This window comes from Pongo abelii, chromosome 6 (genome assembly GCF_028885655.2).
Source record: "Pongo abelii isolate AG06213 chromosome 6, NHGRI_mPonAbe1-v2.0_pri, whole genome shotgun sequence".
Classification (NCBI taxonomy): domain Eukaryota; kingdom Metazoa; phylum Chordata; class Mammalia; order Primates; family Hominidae; genus Pongo; species Pongo abelii.
The window spans coordinates 55489836-55502113 of NC_071991.2; the positions used below are offsets into that span (position 1 = coordinate 55489836).

General features: G+C 39.4%; 1 pseudogene; it reads left to right on the forward strand.

Moving 5' to 3' along the window:
• Window positions 1-12011, forward strand: part of LOC129060718 (E3 ubiquitin-protein ligase ZNRF2-like) — a 42523-nt pseudogene extending 30512 nt beyond the window's left edge.
• The last annotated feature ends 267 nt before the right edge of the window (window positions 12012-12278 follow it).

Below are 12278 nucleotides of genomic sequence, written 5' to 3' on the forward strand. Positions count from 1 at the left end.
TTGAAGAAAAAATCCTACAGTGACACATACAGTATGAGATCATTTATGTGGACTTAAAGCACATCAAACAATCTGAAAACAGAGATTGGATGAATACACACACCAAATTTTAATAAAGGTATAAGTTGGACTAGAAGCAGAACAAAGGTGATTTTAACTGTATTTATAATATTTTAATTATTTTAAAATAGCTGATGCAAAAATGACAAAGATTAGCATTTATTTATTCTAGATGGTTGGTCACACATATTTGAATATTATTTTCTAAGTCTAGTTTTAAGCATTTCAAAATCTAAAGAATAATTTTTAAAAGCTATAAAAATATGAATAAAGGACTAGAAATCAGTAACTTTTAATTAATATGCTGGATTCTCAGACAACTTTAAACTCAACAGTAGTATTTACCATGGTGTCAAATTTAGCATTTATCTTGAGTTCACAAACTTGAGTTCACTAATTTTGTCTCCGTTTTTCAAATTTCTAGCGTTTACAGACTACTATAACAACCATACTCTTTTAGGCTAAGTGTTGGAAGATAGTAATAGATTTCTGGCTGAAAAAGAAATCTTACTTTACTAACATAACTCCAATATCACTATTCAAGCCCATCATTCTCACCGTCCCTTCACGTGGTCATCATGCCCACCTACGAGGTATCCAAAGCCAAAAGCCCATCCCCATTTAGAACCGTTTTGGCTCCCATGACTCTCTTTTCCATTTGGCTTGTCTATTACCCTGGCCATTATTTACACACTAAGGTTCATTCTTCGAGTTCATGAGAGAACAGTTTCTGGGGTCTTTAAATTTTAAGAGAAGAACTTATGATATTCTGCTCAACTATAAGGATACACACAACTAATAAACCTGAAAGGTCCCCTTCCTTTCTTTTCAACAAGATTGTGCTTACTATTTTTATCTGATAAAAAGGATCACTCTACAAATATTATTTGTCTCAAATTATGACTCACCTCTGGATAAAGATGGAAGCGTTTTACTGTATTAATTACAAGAGGATATTCAGTAAGCCTGTCATTCATAATCATCCACAGTCCTTCCAAAAATGAAGGTGCTTCAATATTGGTCTTGAAGTAGGAATAATAAAGTCCCTTTTCTTTTTTAAAAAAAAGGCACATATTGTCAATGTAATTAAAACTTTAAAATATTTATTTTTATCACTTCTTTAGAACATTTTTTTTTCTGAAAAAAAAGGTCAATAATAAGACTTCCTAATTACTCCTCGATATTTTGCATTCTTGGACTTTAAAAAGCACGTATTTTCAGGTGATCGCTGTACTATTCTTTCAAATTGCCTGTAGGTTTTCAAACTGAAGAGTTGGAGGGATGGTCCAACGATTTAAAGAGTTTCTCTAATATTGTCTTAAAATGTGTAGACAGTATATGTTTAATTTTACCAAATGTGGTTGTATCCCCCACATTTGAGATGCTTGAAGGTTGACCTCTGATTAATTCTATCATAAACAGGGATGCCTTCATGCCTCTGTACAACTTTGCATATAGAAAATTACTTCTTTTTTTCCCATGCTCTTAGGAAATAAAATATAATGACCATAAGCGTCATGGGCAAGGAATCCAATGCTTCTAGCTTACTTCATAGCTCCATCTAATCCTCTGTACAAAGCGAAAGCTCAATGTTGATTAACTATTGTTGCTCACAAATGCTATATACTAAAAAGCAGATTATTTTAGTGTCTTACACTTCAGCATATAAAATAAAGTCTTCATTAGGATAGTAAAAGTGCTGTTGAGTTAAAATTCATGGATTAATCTCAAGGATCTAGAACTAGAAATAGCGTTTGACCCAGGCATCCCATTACTGGGTATATACCCAAAGGATTATAAATCATGCTGCTATAAAGATACATGCACACGTATGTTTATTGCAGCACTATTCACAGTAGCAAAGACTTGGAACCAACCCAAATGTCCATCAGTGATAGACTGGATTAAGAAAATGTGGCACATATACACCATGGAATACTATGCAGCCATAAAAAGGATGAGTTCATGTCCTTTGTAGGGACATGAATGAAGCCAGAAACCATCATTCTCAGCAAACTATTGCAAGGACAAAAAAACCAAACACCGCATGTTCTCACTCATAGGTGGGAATTGAACAATGAGAACACTTGGACACAGGAAGGGGAACATCACACACTGGGGCCTGTCATGGGGTGGCGGGGGCGGGGATAGCATTAGGAGATATACCTAATATAAATGACGAGTTAATGGGTGCAGCACACCAACATGGCGCATGTATACATATGTAACAAACCTGCACGTTGTGCACATGTACCCTAGAACTTAAAGTATAATTTAAAAAAAATTCGTGGATTAACAACAGCATGTTGTGTTTTATTTCCCCACCAATTTCTTGTTTTCATTCCTAAAATCTAAAAGCAAAAAAGGGCCACATTGTTTAAAATGCACTCTCCCTAAAAAAGGCTATATGCTATAATCATATCTGCCTCATCCAACACGAGTAACTACTAAATTAAAGATTTGTTTTAGCTGATGTCTGAAAGGCCATTACCTCATAGTTGATTGGCAAAATATGAGTTCATAAAGAATTTTCCTTTCTGCTTAGGAGGATAACAAAGCAATACAGTAATTAAAGGATATCTAATATGCAAAAGTCTATATGTAAGGAAATATTAAATATATAAATAAGTTACTAATAACAGCTATTGTTTTGTGTTAAGTATTCACTATGTGTTGCCATTCATTATCTCCCTTCATTTTCCCTAAACCCCTCTAAGGTTGGCATTATTCTACTGAGCAGATGAGATTACTGAGAATCTGAGAGGTGACCTGACTAGCCATCATACAATAAAGCACAGAACTGCTATTAGAATCCAGCAATCTGTCACCAAAGTCCAGACCCTGCCACAGTTACACTCTTTATTTAATACTATTTTATATTCTGTCTTTGGAAATACCTTTAAAATGTTCAGATGTCATACATATGTTAATGTATCCAATGCTTTGAAACTTATAGGGGCAATATAGGGATGAAAATTAAAAAGCAGTGACTGAGGGGCCTGGCATAGGCAAAATCATAGAGACAGAAAATAGAGCTGGGTGTGATTAGTGTTTAGTGGGTGGAGTTTCTGTTTGGGATAGCAAAAAGTTCTGGATGTGGACAGTGGTAATAGTTGTAAGACAACACGAATGTACTTAATGTCACTGAATTGTATGCTTAAATGATAAACGTATTGAAATTTTTTTATTAGAAATTTAAATCTAAATTTTACCACAATTTAAACAAAAAGCAATGGTTAGAGTGAGGAGAGCCAGTTTCAATGCTTCACTAGGCCCCCAACCAGCTGCGAGCAGATCTGGAAGATGGACGGTTGTGGTGTCTTCTAAATGTAAAACTGCAATTTTGGCATTCACTATCCCACTTACTCCTCACAATAATTATGTGAGATGTGTACGGCAGAAAACTCCATTTTAAAGATTAAGTATCGAAAAACAGAAAATTATTTTAAAATTATATCAAAAATTATCTCTTAAAAGAGATTATCTTGAAATCAAAAGAGAGCCAAATCATAATCATCAGTAAAAGACCCAGGTAAAACATGGGATCTCCCAACTATAGCCAAAAAGAAAGCAATTTCTGATAACATCTCATTTCATTCCCCTTTATCACTTCTTCAGTGCTTTCTTTGTCCTCCTTCCTCAGCTATTATAATTCATCTTTATTATCTTAAAAAGAAGTCTGCATTAGGAAAGGGTGAGAGATAATGAAATGAGTAACAGAAAAATAATCTGAAACACTTTACTATTTAAATAATAAAGCTGGGTTATAGCTTACGAAACAGTGCAGTTCACCAAAAGCTGGTTTCAGTTCCTAATACATTTCTACCTCATAGTCTCAATATTCTTAAACCACAGATTAATTCGTTAGAAGAAGAAATCTAACCATTTCAGTGCGAAAAGTCATCTCCCATTCCAAAGATGAGAGGTGAGAGAAATGACGATCATTTTCAGTGTTACTAAATTAACCTAGAAAAAAAATGAAGTATCATATTACAGTGAGAACAAGTTTCAAAACCAACACTAAAATAAGCAATAAGCAAAGTAAGAAAGCCATAAAAAGAAAATAATAAATTGTTATAATACTAATTTTATAATTTGCTTACTAACTTGTATGTTTTTAGGGATTTATAGTCCAGTATGGCACACACCTGAAATTCCTTAACTCAGTGGTTTTTAAACTTAATTGTGGTGGGGTGCATTGGCTCACGCCAGTAATCCCAGCACTTTGGGAGCCCGAGGCAGGCAGATCACTTGAGGTGAGGAGTTTGAGACCAGCCTGGCCAACATGGTGAAACCCCGTCTCTACTAAAAATACAAAAATTAGCCAGCCATGGTAGTGCACATCTGTAATCCTGGCTACTAGGGAGGTTGAGGCAGGAGAATTGCTTGAACCCAGGGGGCAGACGTTGCAGTGAGCAGAGATCATGCCACTGCACTCCAGCCTGGGCAACAGAGTGAGACTCTGTCACAAAAAAAAATAAAATAAAATAAAACAATTTAATTGTATATCTAAAATTCTTGTGGCTTTTCTCACCTTTCCTTCCATCCCAGGCCTCTAAATCAGAACAGAAGCAGGTTAGTGTTTGTTTTTAAGTTTCAAGTGATTCTAATGTACCAGCCTTGGGAAATACCTCCATAACTGTTGAAAAGGGTTCAGAATATAATTTTAAATAAAATTATAGATCAAAGCAGACTTACAATAAGTATAATATCACATAAGGGATCAACTTTCAAGTGCCAAAGAATACAGGTGTGTACTTGAAGACCTTTTCGTAGTGAAACTCAACAGCTGTAGGCAGTGAAGAAAGGAGCATATGTGATAAACAAAATTAGCTATGGTCAACAATTATGCTATAGCTAATTTATGTAGTCAGTACTTTCCAGTGAAGTTGAAAATAAAGCAAAGTTCCATATATTAACCCTGTTTTCCACTAACCCTTCTTTACATGTAGGCCATATGCCAGGGTACCAAAAACTGCAGGAATATTCCCTACCATTGCAGCCTCAGTTCTAATATCAAAATCTCCCTGCAGACTAAATGTCTAGAGCAGCACTGTGTCAACAGAACATAGGGGCAGATCTCATACCTCCCAAGGGTAGAAATTGCTGAGCACAGGTAAAAATAAAATATTGCAGAGGGAAATATTATTTTACAAATTTTTATAAACACTTTTGTAAAATAATGTACACAGGCTTGCACACTGAAAGGCTCAAAGCCATTTAATTCTGTATAACCACTGCAGAATCTTTGTCTTCTTTTTTACCTGATTTCCAATTGGCAGGTGTTACTAAAACTTTATCACCAAAGTTTTTTTTTTGAGATGGAGTCTCGCTCTGTTGCCCAGGCTGGAGCTCAGTGGTGCGATCTGGGCTCACTGCAGGCTCCGCCTCCCAGGTTCACACCATTCTCCTGACTCAGCCCCCAAGTAGCTGGGACTACAGACGCCCACTACCACACCCGGCTAATTTTTTGTATTTTTAGTACAGACGGGGTTTCACCGTGTTAGCCAGGATGGTCTCGACCTCCTAACCTTGTGATCCGCCCGCCTTGGCCTCCTAAAGTGCTGGGATTACAGGCGTGAGCCACCGTGCCCAGCCATCACCAAAGTTATTTCACTGGCTGGGTGTGGTGGCTCATGCCTGTAATCCCAACACTTTGGGAGGCCAAGGCAGGTGGATCATTTGAGGCCAGGAGTTTGACACCAGCCTGGCCAACATGGTGAAACCTCGTCTCCACTAAAGATACAACAAATTGGCTGGGTGTGGTGGTGCACACCTGTAATCCCAGCTATTCAGAAGGCTGAGGCATGAGAATCACTTGAGCCTGGGAGGCAGTGAGTCAAGATTGTGCCACTGCACTCCAGCCTGAGAGACAGAGCAAGACTCTGTCTCAAAAAAAAAAGAAAAAAAAAAGTTATTTCACTAACAACATATAATTACCATAAAGTAAAGGAGGGTTTTAAATGAACTACACATGCAAAATACACTAGAAAAGCTAGATATTTAAAGAAACGTGTAGTGAATTATTTGGTAAAGCAAAACTATTTTAATTCATAAGTTATTATTCCCCTAATGCATCTATTTTGTAAATGCTGCTTCACATATGAGGTTTGTAAAAAAGCAAAATATACATATAAATTGGTACACATAAAGATGTTCTACAAATATAGCCAGAAGTTATTGTTTTACTGTATGCAAAGAGTGATGGCAATTTTTAATTCAAATGTTTTTAAATATTTCAAACTGAAACTAAATCTTACCAATGTAAAATTGCCACAAAGACGGCTGGAATCAAGAAAAAAAGAAAAGTTATTAAAAGCTGCTTTATTATAAAATACCGTTAAAACAAGTATTTCAAATGTATTATTTTACATGTCTAGAAAAGATAGCACACAAAGCCAGACGGCCAGCTAATCCTGTCTCTAAGAGCATAGGAAAAAATCCAGGACACAAAGCAAATTCTGAACAGAGCTTACCTCTCTGCAGCGGGGCTTGACAAGCAAAGGGAGAGACTTGAGAGAGTTTTTTTACTTCAGGTAATTGGTAAGAGTGATGGAATTATGGAAGATTGTGACCTTTTTTTTTCAGTATTATTTTCTATTCCTTTATATGAAATTTTTTAAAGAAGTAAATATATACAGTATGCTTCAGCTAGTTCTAACCAAGAGGAGCCACTCTAGATCAGTTTTTCTAGCATTCATCAGAAGACGATTAATGCAGGCAATCACTTCCTCAGCAGCACATCTAAAAGCCCCATTGTGCAGCTCAACCCTTGATGAATTGCAAGCTCTTTGCAAGCGCCGAGACCTAGGAGCTACTAGATGGCCTAAGAGACTAATCTGGAGTCACCTGTGCCAGCGCCCCATGTATACATAAGACTTCACCAGGGAGCTGGGAGACACTGCTCTGGGTATGGAGCTTTTACAGGAGCTGCAAATGCAGCCTGTGCCCCTGTTTGGCTGGGGAATTGCTTGTTTTCAAGGATACCATGGAGCTGGGGAGAGAAGAGTGGGGAATAGAACAAGTTAAAGCACCACAAACTTTGCTGTTCTTATAGAAGTTCAGCAGCTTTTCTTGAATTAATGTCCTTTAGATTGTTGTAAACCTTCGGTTAATTTCCGGAGTTTTGAAGAAAATGATTTTGATAATTTTCCAAGTATTTTCACTGTCGTCATGGAGGAGTGCATTTCCTTGGCTATTCGAGAAGTCCTACCTCCCTTCTGAGATCTTATAATGGTATTTCTTATGTTTATCCCAAATATACTTGGCAAGTCGTCTTATAAACCACCAATAATAGCCTCTTAAAAATTCAAAAATTACTCCACTTGGCTAACAAAATAAATGCAAATTAATTCAATAATTATTGAAGAAATTAAATTTTTAAAAATTAAAAAATTGCAATGTTGAAATTCTCAACCATTCTTATCCAGATCTTTTCCTATATTACTAACTGTCCTGGGCTTATCTTAAATACTTCTCAGAAGATTTACTTGTTTTATACCAGGATAGGCAAAGTATGGCCCATGGTGTGTTTTTGGACTGTCCGCAAGCACAGTTGCTATAATTTTTAAAAGGTTGAAAATTTTAAAAGGTTGTAAAGATGCTCATTAACTGTTTATTAGGCTTCATTAATTTTAAAATATAAAGACTATCCTATTCAACTACATTGTATCCTATTTCTAATTCTCCTAACAACTATATACACTGGCAAAAACTCTTCAAATGATATATAAGGAAAAGGTCAAATATACTTCCAAATTCATCCAGCTTTCCAAAGATGCTCAGAATCTTTCTGTGTCTCTCCTTCCCTCCCTTAACCCACATACCACATCTGAAAAAAAAAATGATATGGTGTAATGATGACAGTATTCTAAATGCTTGAAGGGCTTATCACATGCCCTTTCCAAGCTGTGACAGAAGCATGTCCCCTGGACCCCGACATCCTGTCAATCTCACCTCGGAAGGTGACCCAGCCTCATACTTCACTGAAACAAAGACCATTAGACGCCAGCACTCTCAACTTCTTTTATCTCCACTTTAACATTTCTCCATATAGTGATCCTCGCTTTTCTACTCCCTGCCATCTCAGAAAAGGAATTCTCTCTCCTCTTTCCCACAGTTAGCTTCTCAAATTTGTGCCTTTAATTCTACCCCTCCCAAATATTCCAAGACTTGCTCCACTAATTATTTCCTCTCTTGGAATCTTAATCTCATCCTCTTCCCTTGATCCTTCCCCTCAGCCTTTAAGACTCCTAGACCTTAAAACACTCTCTGCGATCTGACAGCCCTTCAAACCAATATACTCCCTATCTCTCTCTCTCCCCCAGTTCAATGACAAGATCTTTGACCAACTTCTTTCTACTAAGTTCCCGTAAGTTTTTTTTTTTAATGACCAACAACCTTTTAGTTATCACAATTCTTTTGCATCTTTCTGTAGCATTTGGTTAGATTCTTGGATCTCTTCCCCTCTCATCTTTCATCACACCAACTTTCCCAGCTCTATTTCTGTGACTACTCTGATTTTATCTGGTTTTTCCTTTTCCTCTCATCTCTTAAAACCAAAAGTTTTCCCCAAGTATCTGTCCTTTGCCGACTTTTCTCTCTTGGCAGTTTCACTCATTCTTAAAGTTTCGGTGCTCACGTCTACAGAGATAACTCCCAAATCCAAAACCTTCATTCCTGAACTTTCTCCCTTCCCAGGCTCCTCTTCTACCAGGCCACCCATCCAGTCCTGTCAAATGTCTCCATCAGCTCTCACCTGTCCCCTCCTCTCCATGTCTGCTGTGGCTACCCTCGTGAAGACTATTATTGCCTGGATTCTAGTGCTAGTTTTCCAATTATTCTTTCTGCTCCCTTTCTCAGTCTCTCTTACACACTGCTGCCAAGTTAATCTCTGAAGCTCACTTCTGATCATGTCACTCTATTTAAAAATCGTTTGGTGTCAATACTGGGAATGTACTATATGCCACTGAACTGTTCACTTTAAAAGGATTAATCTTATGTTATGTGATTTCATCTCATTAAAAAAAATTTTAAAGAAAAGAATTAACGCCTTCCTACAGATGAAGTTCAAATGCCTTACACCTAACCTTGAATTAGACTCTCCAAGGCTGGTCTCAATCAACCTTCTCAACTTATTTCCTACTACTTTCTCGTGCCCTTCATTTCAGCCTACTTGGCTTTCATGTTTTCTGCCTCCTATGACTTTGATCATGCTGTTCTGCCAGCCTCTGACACTTATTGATCTCAGCTCCACATATCCAAATATAAGCCTTTTGTCACAATTCGAATCTCACCTTTTCCTAAAAGTCTTCCCTGATCTCATTTCCCATTTCCCATCCTAAAGCATTTGTTCACACTTCTGAACTCCCATAACACTCATGATAGTCACGCATTATTTCACCCAACCCTAGGGTTCCTTCAATGCATGAGACCTTGGTGCACTGGAGCTTGTGTTGGGGATGGCAATACAGCTTGGTTTCCAGGACCACGTTGATTCCGGATGTGGGATGTGTTCACTGGCATAATTAGATACCTGATAAAATCCAAGTCTGAACCTCCATCATTCCTCAAATACTGTTAACACTTCAAGTGTGGGGACACATTCAACTTTGACATCAACAGTCAACTTACAGTGAGAAAATTACAATAATTGACATTAAGAGACATTTATCTATGACAGTTTATATCAGCAGCCAGTCTGACTTAGGGCCAGGCTCAAAACTGATTCTATACCAACAGCAACAACATTTAAGCTCCCTCTTATGCTACAGAAAATGAAGCGAATGAGGGAAAGGGAATGGGGGGAAGAAAAACCCTTCAAGTGCATAAATAAGGAAATCTCCCAATTGTAGGCACTGAAGCTCCACAGCAAGATGGAAGTCAATCGGGCAATATATATCTACTTTGGCCCTATTTCCATTATAAATGTTCTCAACTAATTTTTTTTTACTCCATTTTATTCTGCTTTCAGGTGCTGAGAAACATAATGTCTGTTCCCCAAGAGCCAGCTAATCATTTTTACTAACTACGATAATTGGCTGCCCTGATTCAGATAACATTTCCTTATTGTGACATAGGGGTGATTACTGTCAGAAAACCCTGAAAATGTTTTAAAGCAAGAACTAATGGGGCTTGGCGATTCTTGCCACGCTTTTCCAGAGCTCAGACCTTGCTATTATTTGCTACTAGGCACCCACAAACCCTTGCTTGTTAAACTGATCTCCTTCAAGACTCAAGAAAAGCGCCATGCAGCTCCCTCCTAGGGCTCTCCTGACCTTTCCTCACCAATGCCGAGAGTGGTCCTGCTGGAGAACCGACGCATCTGCAGTTCGTGCACCTTTTCCCGGAGCTGCGCCAGGAAATTATGGATCAACTGGAAGCAGCCAAGAAGAAGCGTCTTGGCGATCACGTCCAGCTGTTTAGCTATCTCAGACTGCGGACCTCCGCGCGCCCCCTGGCAGGTTCCCTCCGCCTAGAGTCGAAAGCTGCAGAGGCAACCCCAACTCTTCCACCTCCTCCTCCATCTCTGGCTCCCAGGCTTGGGAGGCCCCGCACCACCGCTTTGACCGGCTGGGGTGGGAAGATTGAAATGGCTCTTGAGACTCTGCTTTTGAGCTTACTCCTCGTTTGCCAGACTATTTTCTCATAGTCCCTATTCTGGTCAATTTCCGGTGCAGCCCAGCTTGAAACTGCTGTTGAGCCTCCGATTTTGAGCTTACTCCTGGTTTGCCCGACTATTTTCTCATAGTCCCTGTTCCGGTCAGTTTCCGGCACAGCCCAGCTTGAAACAGCTCTTGAGCCTCCACTTTTGAGCTTACCCCTCCTTTGCCTGACTCTTTTCTCATAGTCCCTGTTCCAGTCAATTTCCAGTGCAGCCCAGCTTGAAATGGCTCTTGAGCCTACGCTTTTGAGCTTAGTTCTCATTTATCCGACTATTTTCTCATAGTTCCTTTTCCGGTCAATTTCCAGCGCAGCACAGCGGAGTTGAGCGAGGTCTGGAAAGGCCTGACTCGCCTCAGCCTCAATGACTTGTACCTGCTGCTTTTGCAGACCTCCCGTTCCTCAGGGCAACTGTGAAATGTGGGGTGGGGGCGTACGGTGGAAGCCATTCGTGCAGGCAGTCCCTGCGTGTCCCCCCACGTGCTCCCCAGCGCACGCAGCACCCCAAGCTCCACGCTTTTGGAAGCAGCCCAGAAGGGCCTTGGCGATCACGTCCAGCTGTAAGCCGTTTCGTGGTCTCAGATTGCGGACCTCCACGCGCCCCCTGGCAGGTTCCCTCCCCCTAGGGTCCAAAGCTGCAGAGGCAGTCTGGACTCTTCCACCTCCTCCTCCATCTCCGGCTCCCGGGCTTGGGAGGCCCTGTGCCACTGCTTCGACTGGCTGGGGTGGGAAGATTGAAATGGCTCTTGAGACTCCACCTTTGAGCTTACTCTTCCTTTGCTCGACTATTTTCTCTTTTTTTTTCTTTTTTTTTTATTATTATATTACTTTAAGTTTTAAGGTACATGTGCACAATGCGCAGGTTAGTTACATATGTATACATGTGCCATGCTGGTGTGCTGCACCCATTAACTCGTCATTTAGCATTAGGTATATCTCCTAATGCTATCCCTCCCCCCTCCCCCCACCCCACAACAGTCCCCAGAGTGTGATGTTCCCCTTCCTGTGTCCATGTGTTCTCATTGTTCAATTCCCATCTGTGAGTGAGAACATGCGGTGTTTGGTTTTTTTGTCCTTGCAATAGTTTACTGAGAATGATGATTTCCAATTTCATCCATGTCCCTACAAAGGACATGAACTCATCATTTTTTATGGCTGCATAGTATTCCATAGTATATATATGCCACATTTTCTTAATCCAGTCTATCGTTGTTGGACATTTGGATTGGTTCCAAGTCTTTGCTATTGTGAATAGTGCCGCAATAAACATACATGTGCATGTGTCTTTATAGCAGCATGATTTATAGTCCTTTGGGTATATACCCAGTAATGGGATGGCTGGGTCAAATGGTGTTTCTAGTTCTAGATCCCTGAGGAATCGCCATACTGACTTCCACAATGGTTGAACTAGTTTACAGTCCCACCAACAGTGTAAAAGTGTTCCTATTTCTCCACATCCTCTCCAGCTGACCTGTTGTTTCCTGACTTTTTAATGATGGCCATTCTAACTGGTGTGAGATGATATCTCATTGTGGTTTTGATTTGCATTTCTCTGA